Genomic DNA, 14,573 nt, shown 5'->3' with positions numbered 1-14,573 from the left:
TATGGTTTTCTCTCTATAAAGTAATTTACCTCGCGGTATTTAATTTTCTTTATTATTTCACAAAGGTGTGTTGTAACTCGTTGATACTAGCTTGGAAAGCAATCAAAGATTTTTATACTTTTGTTAACTTTTTTTTTTCGGTTGATTATTTATTTGCGCTGCAATAATGACATTCAAAATCCACAATTTATTTATTTATCTTATGATTTGATTATTTTTATTTTCGAGTTTCTCTACTTGGCCTTCTTTCTTCATGTTTGTCTGTTCTGTTGCTTCTTGTTTTGTTTTTGTTTTGTTTTTTCTTCTTCGTCTTAAAGACTGAACATGACTTTGTGCTCATACAACTTTCGATGATTTTGGATGGTTGTTGTTATTGTTTTGTTTTGTTATATCAGCTCCTGCCAATCTAATGACTAGAGTAGCCGGAATGTCTTTTAATTACTTGGAGTGTAAAGGTTACAAAAATTACAAATGATGTATATTATACTTGCTGTCTCCTTCTGACAAGGGGAGATCTCTTTTCTTGTCTCTCCACTTATGCATATTTATTTTGATTGGGTTTTTTGGGTTTTCGGTTTGTTTGTTTGTTTTTTTTGTAAATTTGTGCAATCGATTAATTATTGCCCTTCATCATCATCATTAAACCAATCCCCAACCAAATTTTCCACAAATGTTCATTAAATACATCCGTTCGTGATAATGTTATAATGAATTTTTTTTTTTTCTTTTATCGTAGAGATACCACATTCCAGTGAGGTTGTAATGAAAAACTCAGGTCAACTATTTCACTCAGAACCATTGCCATTCACGTTTTACTTATTTAAAAGTCATCTTACTGTGTTGTTCCCCCTTTGACAAAAAAGCGAGAAAAAAAAAAAAGATACTTTAAGGGCACTTGGGCCTCACCGTGGTCCTGCCACTCTTACTATTTCTTCCAATCCTTTACATATGTTATCCTTTTAATGTTGGCTGTGGGTAGTACCGATCTAAATCGATCCACTCATGCAGTTCCTACTATCCGGCATTTTGATGTTACATTGGAATTGGAGTGGGACCACACTGCTTTACCTGGGTCCTAGCTGGAATCTTTCTTTAGATAATAGATAGTCAGATGTCTGTTTAATTTTCTGTGAGAGACAATTTTTTGTCTGTGTTGGAAGTTCTTACACTTTTCTACACAAATGGAATTATTTAAAATGCGACTCTTTCACTTTTCTCTGCTGATGTTTCAGTATGGCCTAAGAGTATCTCAATTAGAGTCCATTCAATATATTTTTTTTTTCAATTGTTTATTTTGCCTATTATTTGATAAAGGAGAATGTATAAATAATTTTCATCAGCTTACAGCTAAATTTTCAATCTAATTATTCCAGTGACTATCAACATGATGTGCGATTTTGTTGTCGGCAAAAGTGTATTTTTCATTTACCTGTTTGAAATATATGAAAGTCACTATGCTTTAATTACATCATTTGGCCAGATTTCCAGCTTATGAAGGAATTACGATTTTTGTGTTATATATGGATGGAAATAGTTGAACAGGTGATGCGGTTATTAAGTCAAAGATCTTGAGCTCTAGTGGTTTCATAATTGTCCTTTTCTTTTTCCTAGAAAGCGACCCATCTAAACTAGGTATTGATGTTCAATGTTCAAATGAATATGTAAATAATAATGAAATGGAATGGAAAGTTCGATTAAATTTACGAATACACATTAAATTTAGTCATCCGTTCCATTTGCGTATTGGTATTGATTTCTTCGAGTTTCAAGCTGCACCGTTTGCATTATAATTGTGTAATGGATTAAATTTATTGGACCAAAAATATAGTCAAGAAGGAAAATATAAATGAATTTTGCTAAACGAACTAACCAGTTAAACAGCAACAAAGAACAACGGTTTAGCAGTTTAAGTATCAGTAGCCTTAAAGTCTTTTTCATTCTTTTTTTTTGAAAAACTATTTGATAAACAGCAATATCTGATGCAGTGCAATATGTAAATATCTTAGCATCCTAACAGCAATTGATGGAAATGAAATGGGGTGTTATTTATAAAGTCACATTGCACACTCTATTGAAGAATCACTCCACTTTGCATAATATTTGTATGTATGAATTAGTCATTACTGAGTGTGGTTGGTAACCGTGTTTTGTTCCCTTTTGTTTTTTAGGTACCAATTTAGTAATCGCAGTTATAGTTACAGTAGTTACCATGTTTTGTTCCCTTTTGGGTTTTTTTTAGCTACCAATTTAGTAGTCACAGTTATAGTTACAGTGGTTACCATGTTTTGTTCCCTTTTGTTTTTTAGGTACCAATTTAGTAGTCACAGTTATAGTTACAGTGGTTACCATGTTTTGTTCCCTTTTGTTTTTTAGGTACCAATTTAGTAGTCACAGTTATAGTTACAGTGGTTATCATGTTTTGTTCCCTTTTGGGTTTTTTTAGGTGCCAATTTAGTAGTCGCAGTTGTAGTTGCAGTAGTTACAACAGAAGATAAGTGATAATTGTCTAGTCTTGTATAGATACTTAGGATGAACTCTTTTAGTATTAAGACATTAAGAGTTAATCACCTTTAAAACGGAACACTGCCAGCCTGATTTTCCATCCACAAGTAAAAATATCAAATGCTAATGTATCAATACGAATATGTTGTTTATATTATAGATTTTAAGATTATTTGATTTGCCTTTATAAATTTTAAAGACATATGAGAATATCTTCAACCGTGTGCTTTGTTGTTGTCATAATCAAAACAAAATATCAATTTTAATGATTATTCAAATATCATAATTTTATTATGCTGTATTCATTCATTTGTGACTCGTTTTTTTCCAATGCTTGAACAGTAAGTAGAGCAGCAGTAGAATTAGTAATTGTTACGTCATCTGATATATTTGTTTCATAGATTTGACATAGAGCGTGAAAAAGTCGATGGTTATTCTTTTACTGGTGCTTTAAACGACAACAACATGTAATGTTATGATGATTTCATGTAAGACAATCCTATCAATTTGAATTAGTTGTTATGTAAATAATTGATGTAAAGTAGAGAGAGAGAAAAAAGCAACAAGAAATAAAAGAGAGACATGACTCACTATGCCTCTTTTACTTTTTTCTTGAAAGATGGATTATGTTAAGGATTAATTATAAGTTTTTTCGCGATAAGCGAGAGTTTGGAACAATTTACAAGAAGGGTCTCTATTAACCTCCTGCATCTGTTCTACTGTTCTCTAAAAAGAGATTTATTTTTTTTCATTTTGACCCGAAGTTTATACGTCAAATCTTGATGGATTAGTGTGACTATATGTAGTTTTGTGCAGTGGAGATTTTTTCTGATTCCACTGTCCATCCAGCAGGGATTGGGTAGCTGGTTTTATTAGATCTGGACGAAAGTGCTTAGCGATAGATGTGTTCTATGTAAAGGATAGCGAGGAATTTTTTTAAAAAGTCAGAATTGAAGTAATCTAGTAGTATAGTTAGTGATTTCATGCCTTCATAGGTAATTTTGCATTGTAGTGTTTGCTTGTCAATGACCAGTTTCTTCTCTGTCTATCAGTTGAGGCATAGTTGTTAAAGTATTTGTATCTCCAATCTGAAATTTTCATTGGCTGATTATTTATAGGACCATTTTTATTTTCTTTCATATGTCTCAGTTTTGTGCCTAATGATGATAAATTGTATTGTCAGTTTCATATCTGATGAATCTATGATTTTTTTTTTTTTTTTTTTTGTTGATTTGTATTTTTATTTGGATGTGTGTCCTTGAATTTGAAATTTTTAACAACTTTTTATTTTATTATGTTATAATTGCCCTCTATTAAGTATAATATATAAATTAAATTATTATTTATACCACCCCTCACCATTCCCTCAAACCAATCCATTATATCATTCATTAAGTTTGACTTTTATTTTTAGTTTCTTTTTAAAGAAAATTATTACCAATTTTTAAAACATCTTTGATGATTTATTTATGGATTTTGATGAATTTTTAGTGTGCTGGTTTCTCCTTTATTCTCTAATAGGAAGTGGAGAGTGTAGAAGAGAAATTTTTTTTCTTCGTTTGCTTGTTTCGTTTTGTTTTGAATTGTTATTGGATTGTCTTTTTGGGGGGAGTTTTTTTCTTTTTTTTTTTCTCTCCTAAATTGAGGTTTTGTATGATGTAACGTTTGTCAAATTTGTTATTTCCCTTTGATTTGCCAGAACATTCTAAAAGATAGGATAAGTACTGAATTGTAAGCTTCAATTTATTAGACAAAGACAGATACTGCGGACGTTTCGGGTTTCCCCATAATCAACAAAACACGATGAATGAATTACTAAGGACGAATTCGTCTGCTGAGCTGAGCCACCTGTTACAGGCACTGCAATCGAAATCTGTCAAATTGTTTTCTTTGTAATATATTTTTATTTTCTACCTTTTATTTATTTTTTTTAAATCTCAAAATGATCCAAAAGTGTCACAACTTCTAAAACCGAATTTAGGTCAACATCTAGTCATGCTACCAAATGATTACTTGGTGCTAGAATTCTTAGTATTATTTGATAGGCAAGAAAAGATATCTTGTCAACCAATGTCAAATCTTATTTTTTTAAATTTTTCTTTTCTTTCTTTTAATGTAATTTTTACCCCTCTGTTTCCAGAAACATTTATGGTGATCATTATAATAATAATAATAATAATAATATATAATTATAACAGTAATATCAATAATGCTAATGATGTCAGTAATAATAGTAATATTATTATTAATAATAATAATGATAATGATAATAACAGAAATAATAATGATAATAAAAGTGAAAATAAGAGTTGATGATTTACTTAAGATATATTACATAATTTGCCGGCTTGTTTGTCTTGGCAAACATGTTCTGTATTCAAGCCATGCCAAGTCTTTGCTGTCATTCTTTATCCCAAATTAAACTGCACAGAGTTTTCACTCTTTACCAAACGGTTAACCTTTTCTAGCATAATAATATCTTAACCACCACTCGCCTTTCTACAAATGTTTGGGACCATACTATAGATTGTTGTATTTTCTCTTCCAACATATGTAGACTGGTTGTACAAAAACTCATTCAGTCGACTTTTCCACATTTTGAGATTTTCCATCCATGAGATACATTGAAATGTAAATTTTATTTTAAGCATCAATTGCACAAGAATTTCCCTAGATTTGTGTGAATTTGAAGTTTAAATATGATAAAATGATAGACAGAATGAGACATTTTAGGGGAGATAATCCTCAATATCTCAAAATGGGGGGAAAAAAGGAGTAAGGGAGTTTTGGAAAAAACCACTCTTCATATATTTTTTCCCAAAAAGACATTTTTTAAAGAATAATTGTAGTGACTGCTTGCTCCGAATGGGATAGAGAGATGAGGAGTTTTGTTCATCAATGCGTCTTTTCATAAATATTTTAAGATCGAAAGTGGTAAGGAGCTGACTGAAGCCTGGGATTTTGAAAAGATAAACGAAAAATTGACAGTAGAAAAGCTGCAGGACAATACAATAGATAGTATGCGCTTGGTAAAGGAGCTCACAACATTACCATCCAGAAGTATAACAGGCCAACACAAAAATATGTGTAACCATGTACGTTTATAGTCTGGATAATACAGTTTAGTGAGATTTACTCATAAACATGGATGGCTAAACGTGGGTGGCAACAACAAAAAAACAATAACAAAGACCTGAGTGCGGTCATCTTCATTCTAGCTATACATTGAATTGTTTTATTCAGAAGCATCATCAAATCTTGTTCTATTTTTAGGTTATACTTTAAAACAGCATCTTGTCTTCTATATTTTGTGTATGTGTGTGTGTATGCAAGTGTATTCTCTATCCCTTTTCAACAGATTTCTACTCGTGTAAAGGATGATTAGAATGCTACACTTGAACAATTGAAATTCATTTACCTCTTTGACATGGTGGTCTGGTGGTATTTGCATTTTTAATGGTTTTTGATTTATTTATTTTGATTTTCATTTTTTTATTTTTGGGTTTGTTGTTTTTTGTTTTTTCGTTTTTCTTTTTGGGTCCAAACCTTAGAGAAGGTTACTTTGGTCAATGATGAATTTGTATGATCTACTAAATGGAATATTTTTTGCTGCAATGTTTAGTGTTTGATGCTTTTGCCTGAAAAGTATGAGAATGAGAATCATGACTAAGAAAATATACTTTTATTATTCAGTTTGTAATAGCTCGATTGATTCATATATTTTATTTCCTGTGGTAATTTGTTTTGTTTGTTTTGCTATGTTATTTTTTCTTGATATTTTGTTTTGTTTTGTTTTTTTGATTTGCTGATTTGTTGTTTTCTTTTTGTGTTTTTTAAAAAATTCTAATTTGCTTTGACACATAACAGCTGATATTAACCAATAATATTTAAAGTTGGTTTTGATTTTTGTTTGCTCGTCTCAAATGACAAATGGCTTTTTTTTCTTTTTAAAAATTGGTCGTGATTTAATGAATTAATTGTTATTATATGAAACTTCAGCTTCAAGTGCGATACTACCGAGCACTTACACAATTGATAGACTCGGGTTCGACGCTTTGGACAGGTTGTGGGGCATCCTATTCTATTGATATACAATGTAAATGTTCTCTCTTTCCAAAATAAAAGTGAAAGTTTGTTTGTTTTTTTTCTCTCATAATTTTATTTGGTTTCTGCTTTGTCTGACAGTTTAGCTAGCTATCATTTACATCATCTTTTCAAATTCTTATATCCTGACAAATTGATGATGAAAAAAGGTATTTTGTCATGTGCACAGGAGAGGAAGAGCCAATTTCTATTTAATGGTTCTTTTTACCTGATCATTAAGACTTCTCTTGTTGTCTAAGAATATGTCTCAGTTTTTATCCGTTCACCATTTGATTGTATTTCTTATTTATTCATCATATGCTGATCTACCCTTCCATTTATATTCAGTTTGAATGTCTTTCATTTATAATCAATCGTTATACATATTCCTGGATGGGGTTCCTGACCTTCCATAGTGGGTTGGGAGGCACTTGCTGTGTCTACTATATCCTTATATCTGTTTTTCAACATGCTTTCTGTCTTTGTATTGGAATGGGATTACTTGGTTTTGTCCTAGCCCTGGCCGAAGTTCAAACAGTCAAATTTATAGTTATAGTTTTGGGAGATGATATTTTCAGACCTGCCGTTCATACCGATTAATCGGTATCATACCGATTTGCAAGACCTTTTTTTCGTATTTACCGATTTCCCGATTTACTTGCCGATCGTACAGATTTCTTGATCTGCATGCCGATTGTACCGATTTCACCAAGTGACCAAGGGCCCGCAGCCCTCCACCCCTCTCTTTTACGTTTACTTTGTGCTTTACGTTGCACGTTAAAATTTTCAAGTCTCGTGAACTTTGACCCGTCCCGCGATACCTCAATAGATCACATATTTCATTTAATAATTTCTTTAGCTCTGTCTTTTTATTCCTGATTCCACAAATGTTAATTTGTAAAAATATTCAAATGTTTGTGGAATTTATTTGTCCCAGTAGCTGACTTTTCGCGCAGATCAGCCTGGGTACTCACTGTCTGGCGCGGACCTTTTCCGAGGCGACGTCCGAGCTCGTATGCTTTCCTTTTGTTTGTCATGGCATGCTGGGGAGTCTCTGGCCTGTCTTCCCACCCTAACCTGTATTCCTTGTCAGCTGCATAACATCAGGAGTTGAGCTGCAGATGCATGTTCCTCATATAATTAATTATTTTTAGGGTTTAGTCAAGTAGCCTTCATTTTGTCTTTCCCACAGTCTCTTTCATGATTGACGGTCGCCCATTCCCCGCCACCTTCTGTTTCCTAGCTTGCAGTTATCAATTTCAGTTATTCTTTCTGCTTAAAGGGCCATATTTCATAAACAGAGGATCGTCACGTCCTGGGTCATTTGTGTCGATGAGAGATTCTGTGGGCCTTAAACAAAGGGATACCAGCCCTTTCCCTAAAAATCTCAATTTTTTAAGAAGGATACATGATTACAATCAATCACAGATAGTCATGCAGAAGACATGGGCCACAGGCCGACCAAAGAGGGAGTATAGAAGTGTTAAAGTTACAGCACTAGGAAACAAGTATGAGCTATAGGGGTAGATTAAGAAAAGTAAGGACATACAGAGGACACCACACTACAGAATGAGTGTGAGGTGGGTGGGTGAGGAGCAGAGCGTGTACCACTCATCGGTGGGTTCTGTCTCCTGCACCTTAAGAGGAAGGGGTCCCACCTACTCCCTAGCCCGGTTATACCGCCGGGGACTCGGTCGCGCCCATAACAAACTCAGTAGAAACGGGGAACACCACGGGAAGGTGCTGTTATGGACACAATAATGCATGAGAGGCCATATGCAATAATCTCTGTCAGACAGGATTACGCGGCAATCAATGCACCTGGAAATGAGAGGTGTTGGGTTCGAAATGCACATCAATTTCCTTTCAGCAAGCGGGACGTCCGGCCCAGACCTTGCAGCTCCCCGCTGGTATAACCTAAATGTGTGGCAAGCGCAGTAAAACCCTTTAAAACAAATCTCTTCTCTTCCATTTTTGAACTGGTCCCTTTATCTCATCTTTCATCTGCTTTTCTGTTAGTGCGTATGTGTTTGTGTGTGTGTGTGTGTGTGTGTGTGTGTGATGTTTATATTTCTTGATTTCTCGACCATGAAAATGTGATCCACATTCCCCTATGTATAATTTGAGTGTATTTTAGAAAAGAAAAAAAAAAAAGAAAGAAATTCAATGTTTATATAACAGCTTATGACAATAATGTTATATCAATATTATAATAACGTTTTACTGTTTCTCTCCATTTGACAAAATCGAGAACTTCCTTTAGCTTTGTACTATCACCCCTTGTCTAGAATAATGTGATTAACTCTCATAATAATATTGTATCGTTTTATTGGAATCTTGGTCTCCTTTTGATGGTGGGCTGTGCAGACCTGCCTATTACTACGAAAAACTCGTAGAATTACGAAATTTTGGCTCCAATTCCAGAACTTTATGAGCAGCTCTACGTCATTAAAACTTATTGAAAATGAAAGTTGATGCCAGGCAACATGATGTTTATGATTTCGAAGTGTGTTATTCAACCCTTGTGTGGATAAATTGTTGATTTTTGAAGTTAACTGTAGCGACTACAAGTATTATCTCCTGAAAATTACGAATTTTTTAAAATTTTCAGGTTGGCAGGTCTGGGCTGTGTGAAATATGTGACCACTGTCTTAAAACGGTATACTGTCGTGAGTGAACCAATGATCCTTATAATTCTGAGTGGGGTTCCGTCCCGACATCCCATAGTGGGCAGGGAGTTACTTGCTGTATGTTCTTCCATCCCTCTGTTACTGTTGTCCAATTGCTTTATGTCTTTGTCTTGGCATGAGTTTACTTGGTTGTTTTGTCTTGACCTTGGCGGGATTTCTTGGCTGGGAGGGAAACAGCGGAATGTATAGTTATAGTTTTCAAGTCCTTTTAATTGTACATGCAGAATGCTATTACAATCCATTTTTCATCCTTTTTACTGGCGCTGATATGACCTAAATGTGTTGCAAGCACCGTAAAATTCTTAAAAATTAAAAATAAACAAATGTAAAACGATCCTGATAATTGAAAAATCGATATCACAATCATTCTTCTTCTTTTCTTCTTCTTCTACTTCTTCTTCTTCTTCTTCTTCTTCTTCTTCTTCTTCTTCTTCTTCTTCTTCTTCTTCTTCTTCTTCTTCTTCTTCTTCTTCTTCTTCTTCTTCTTCTTCTTCATCATCATCTCCTCGACTCAAGCCAGTAAATACAATATTATGCTCAGTTGACGTTTCTGTAGCTTTGTATTTTTCAATAGGGTGGGGCTGCTAACCCTTCGTCAGAACTGCCTACTTGAAATGTCAAAAATTCGCAGTTTCCAAGGGGAAAAAAATTTAAAGGACACAATAAATAGCATTGCACATCAAATAGTTGCCCTCGGCATAATCAAAATATGCTCAACAGTCCTAAATACAGTTTCTAAGCAATTAGACTCTCCTTTTCAAGAAGATTTAATAAATCAAAAACGTCAATGCAGTTCTCAAGCTGGAGCCTAAAATTCGTAATTCTACGAATTTTTCGTATCGCTAGGCAGGTCTGTCCTACGTCCAATCCTCCTCTTCTTTTTTCCGGGCTTGGGACCGGCAAGTGCACCAGGCGGAGTTGGATGTTGATATGAAATTTATCAATTTTGAATTGAGATAAACGCCTGTATTGAGGAAAGAAATAACAATAGTCGAATGGAATGGAAGATTCAATTTAGTTACGAAGACAGATAAAGCGGATGTTTTGGGTTTCCCCTTCGTCAACAGAACACGATGAATGAAACACTAAAGACGCCTTAACAAACCCCATCTCTCATTCGTCTTTTGTGATTCAGTCATGGTGTTTTGTTGACAAAGAAAAATCCGATACGTCCATATTGTCTGTTTTGTTAGTTGAAGTTTCCACTACTGTTATTTATTTATTTCTTCGAGCTTCAAGCAGCGACACTTGCATTGAGGAAAATGACGTTTATCTTTACAAAACTTAAATGTTCTCTCTGTGATCACTTTGGCCTAAATAGCAATATACAGCGGAATCCACATAAAGTCAACACTCGTAAAGTCAATTGGATAAAGTCAACACTCTTAAAGTCAGTTGGATAAAGTCAACGCTCTAAAGTCAACTTCTGCTTAAAGTCAAATGGATAAAGTCATCACTATTAAAGTCATCTTCTGCTTAAAGTCAATTTCTGCTTTAAAGTTAGAACCCCTTGTTGGTCCCATTTTTTTTTCTCTTATTAACTAAGCGTATTCCATTGATAATGGATAAAGTCAAGCAATCTTTCTGGTCTGGTGGTGTTGGCTTTATCAGGATTTCACTGTACTTCATCTTCGTTCATTCTGACCTAATACCAGGTTGTCACGTTTGGTTACATGATATCAATTTTGATTATATCAAGAGGATTTTGATCCTTTGCAGGCAGAGTACAATATTATTCTACCCTGACTTCATACCTTATCGTTTTTCACAAAGGTATCAGTACCAGTAACAGCGATGTCACTAAAACTAAAATGCTTCAATCGAAGCCCAAGTTGCATCGGTGTTATTGCTGTCTTGGTAAAAATGGTTCAATATTTCATCATAACCAGATCATTAATGGATGGTAATTATTAATAGTTTGAAATAATAATCCAGACTTGCCATTGAAGGGTTAACAAATAAATAACAATAACTTTGAATGTTTGTTCCTAGTTGTTACACACTGGACCATTTTGCATGTGTTGTAAATCCCAAAGCATAATGCTACGTCAAGCTAAATTGTGTCTTTCAGCCATTAGAATATTACATTCAAAGTGTATTTTTCTATATTTATAATAATAACGTGGTTATGGATAGATGTGTCACAGCAGATGTGTAGTTGTTTTTTGTTGTTTTTTTTAAACGATGAACTATGAAATCTTTGTACATTTTTTAATATGACTATGATATGATACTGTCATTTCTGTGTGTTCTCGTTGATGAATGCTTTACCTAGAGTTATTTTTAGTAATTGCTACTCATCTCCTATGATGTTATCATTAATAAAAGAATTACCCTGTCTTTAATTCAGTTGTGTTTTGTGTTGCATTTGTAGATTGTACGGGGTGAGGTTATGGTGGGGCGGGGAGGCCGTGCTTGTTCATGTCTTCTTTCTTTGTGCGACCATGTGGTCTTGTGGTATAACAATCGCCATTAGATCGGAGCGGCGCATAGTTGAGTCATTGTAAAAGGCTCTTTATTCAAACTCCCCCATTGTTCTCAGTAAAATTAATACAAGGCTGTTACAGGTGTCATATCTCCTACATTTTAAGTGTTACTATTTGTTGTAAAGCGCTTTGAGCACGGTTATTGTATATTGCTCTATATAATTGCTCAATATTTTAAAAATCTCCCTATATCTGCTTTCCTTTCCAGGTGGAATCTGGTTCTGGGCAGCACAAAGTTAAGTCCTTGGTAAAGGCTCTTTACTCACATTCTCAAATTGTACCCAGGAGTAAAATGAAGACCTGACTGTTAACAGCGCTATCTCTATCGATAAAAAAATGCAGTCGTGCCTAAACATGTCTCATGCTTCGCTCTACACCATGGGACCCCTTGTAATTTTTTTTTCCGACAGAGACAACGCTATTAATAGCCAGGTACTCGTTTTACATCAAGTACAGTGAGAGAATGTAAGGAACGAGACTTTTCCAAGAACTCAACTTTGCACCACTCAGAGCGGGACTCGAATACGGGACCTTCCGGTCCGAACGCGGGTGTCGTACCACAAGACCACATATGAATTATCTGTCTCCCTTTTAGAGAGGATTCAATATTACTCATTTTTGATGTGAGACTTAAGGCGGCCTTAAGCTGGGCACATGATTAGATTGATGCCGGGGTCTACATGTAACTACTATTTCCATCTGTCTTCATTTCCCCCAGACGTCTCTAACCACAGATCCTATAAGAGAAATTGGCTAGCGTTCTTATTTTCACTCAAGGAATATGGCGGCACTCGACCTCTTACTAGCCACTTTTGATGACGAAACACCCCTTGTCCGTTCTACTTGAATCCCTATTCTGTGACCACAAATCCTAAGAGAAAAATTGGCTGGCATATCTATTTTCATTTCAAGGAATATAGCGGTGCTCAACCTCTCAATAGCTACTTTTAATGGCATATCAGCACATGTCTGTTCTGCTCTAATCCATATTCCGTGTCCATGACCCAAGACAGTTGTGGGCACTCAACTCGAAATCCGACTGTCCTTTTGCGTTATGTACTCTTCGTTTTCCTGGGCACTGAATTGACCTAAACGTGCTTTAAGCGCCGTTAACGTTTATAACTTCTAGTTGCAATTGGTGTAATGATGTCGTAGAAAACAAAACAAAAAAAAAAAAAAGAAAATGAAATGGCATTGAATACCAGAGCACCCAAACCGATATAACAATATTAGGTAAATGTATTTATCACAGATTATGTCCCTTAGCTGTGTCCAACAACCGTGAACACTATTATTATATGTGACAATCTGGGCCTGTGACTAACTGGGCTTGCGACAAACTGGGTATGTGACAAACTGGACATCCCCTTTTATTTTTTTGTCTGTCGGCTGCATAGACACCGATGTTATTCCAGGTTAGATCAGCCCCTTTAAGTTCTTTATCCATGGATCCTCTCTAGGTTTCTTTGTATGTCTACGTCTTCGTCTTTTTGCCATCAGCCGTCCAGCTAAGCGCAGATAAAGAAAGCTGCATACCATTTCAAAGGAGAATTGGCCATTGTTCTCTCATCCTACATCTAGGGCAATCCTTCTTTAAAAGAGACGATCTTCTAGTGATCTGTGGGGGCTGCTGGTTGGGTTTTCTGTCTTCTTTTATCTGCTGTCCGTTCATCTGCGACTTTCTGTCATTTGTCTTGGATTTTAATATGTTGGTTTTCCCCAGGCCCTGGCTGAATGGGGACAGTTAAATGCCAGGAATGTGTTCTCGGTGATAGATTTTTCCCCCTTACACATCATAATTGATTAGATCTCTGAATAATTGTATAACAATCTATCTCCCTTTGACGATGATCCATTGTCTGTGACACTTCGGGTGGTCTTATCTCGGACACAGGCCGGGGTTTACTTGTAATCATTCCCCATTATATTTCTTTAACCTAAAACACCAAAAGCACCATTAAACTTATAAAAAAACATGACGTTTAACTGCTTGCTTGTCCATTATTAGCGTTAAATCATTTATTGATTGACTCCATTTATATGCATACCTCTCTAATTACCATTAATCAACCCATTTATGTTATTTAACTACCCATGGCTCAATTAAAGATTATTAAAACTAGGCAAATCACAAGCTTTCAACAGTCGTAACGTCACTTCCCTCGTAATGACGCATGGTAACTTAGTAACTGGCTCTAAACTATCGGAACAATGGCGGACGCCCTTATGAAATATTTCTCCGACGAGCATAAAAGCGTATCCAGAGGAAACAAAAAACATTATAAATCTGATCATGTTTTGAATTTTACACATTCTGATCACAAGGCATATGAAAAGTTCTAGCCAGCACGAAGTATAAAAAGTACCGGTTTTCTTTGTTTAGAACCACGATGACCGCCATTGCTGGGCGACGTGACATCAGACTGTTGAATCAAATTCTCACTAAACTGTATTAACCTGACTATAAATGTTCAAGGTTACACATAGTTTTGTGTGTTGGTCCGTCATACTTCCGGATGGCAGTGTTGTGAGCTTCTTAGCCAAGCGCATACTATCTATATTCACCTTTGTTGTCGTGTAAAGAGACATTATGCGGCTATGAGATCGTGTGGTATGACACTCGCTTTCGGATCGGAAGTTCCTGGGTTCGAACCTCGCTCTGCGCAGAGTTGAGTCCTTGGAAAAGGCTTTTTAATAACAGTCTCTCACCGGACTCAGGTGTAAAATGAGTACCTAGTCGTTAACAGCGTTGTCTGTGGGAACATTTTTTAAATTATCGACAAACAGGCGCCATGTCTTGTTCTACATGTTA

The sequence above is a fragment of the Berghia stephanieae genome, chromosome 5, assembly GCF_034508935.2.
Source record: "Berghia stephanieae isolate SIO BIC M18660-M18661 chromosome 5, UCSD_Bste_1.3, whole genome shotgun sequence".
Lineage (NCBI taxonomy): Eukaryota > Metazoa > Mollusca > Gastropoda > Nudibranchia > Aeolidiidae > Berghia > Berghia stephanieae.
The sequence above is the reverse complement of the archived record's forward strand: the minus strand, read 5'-3'. Positions refer to the sequence as shown.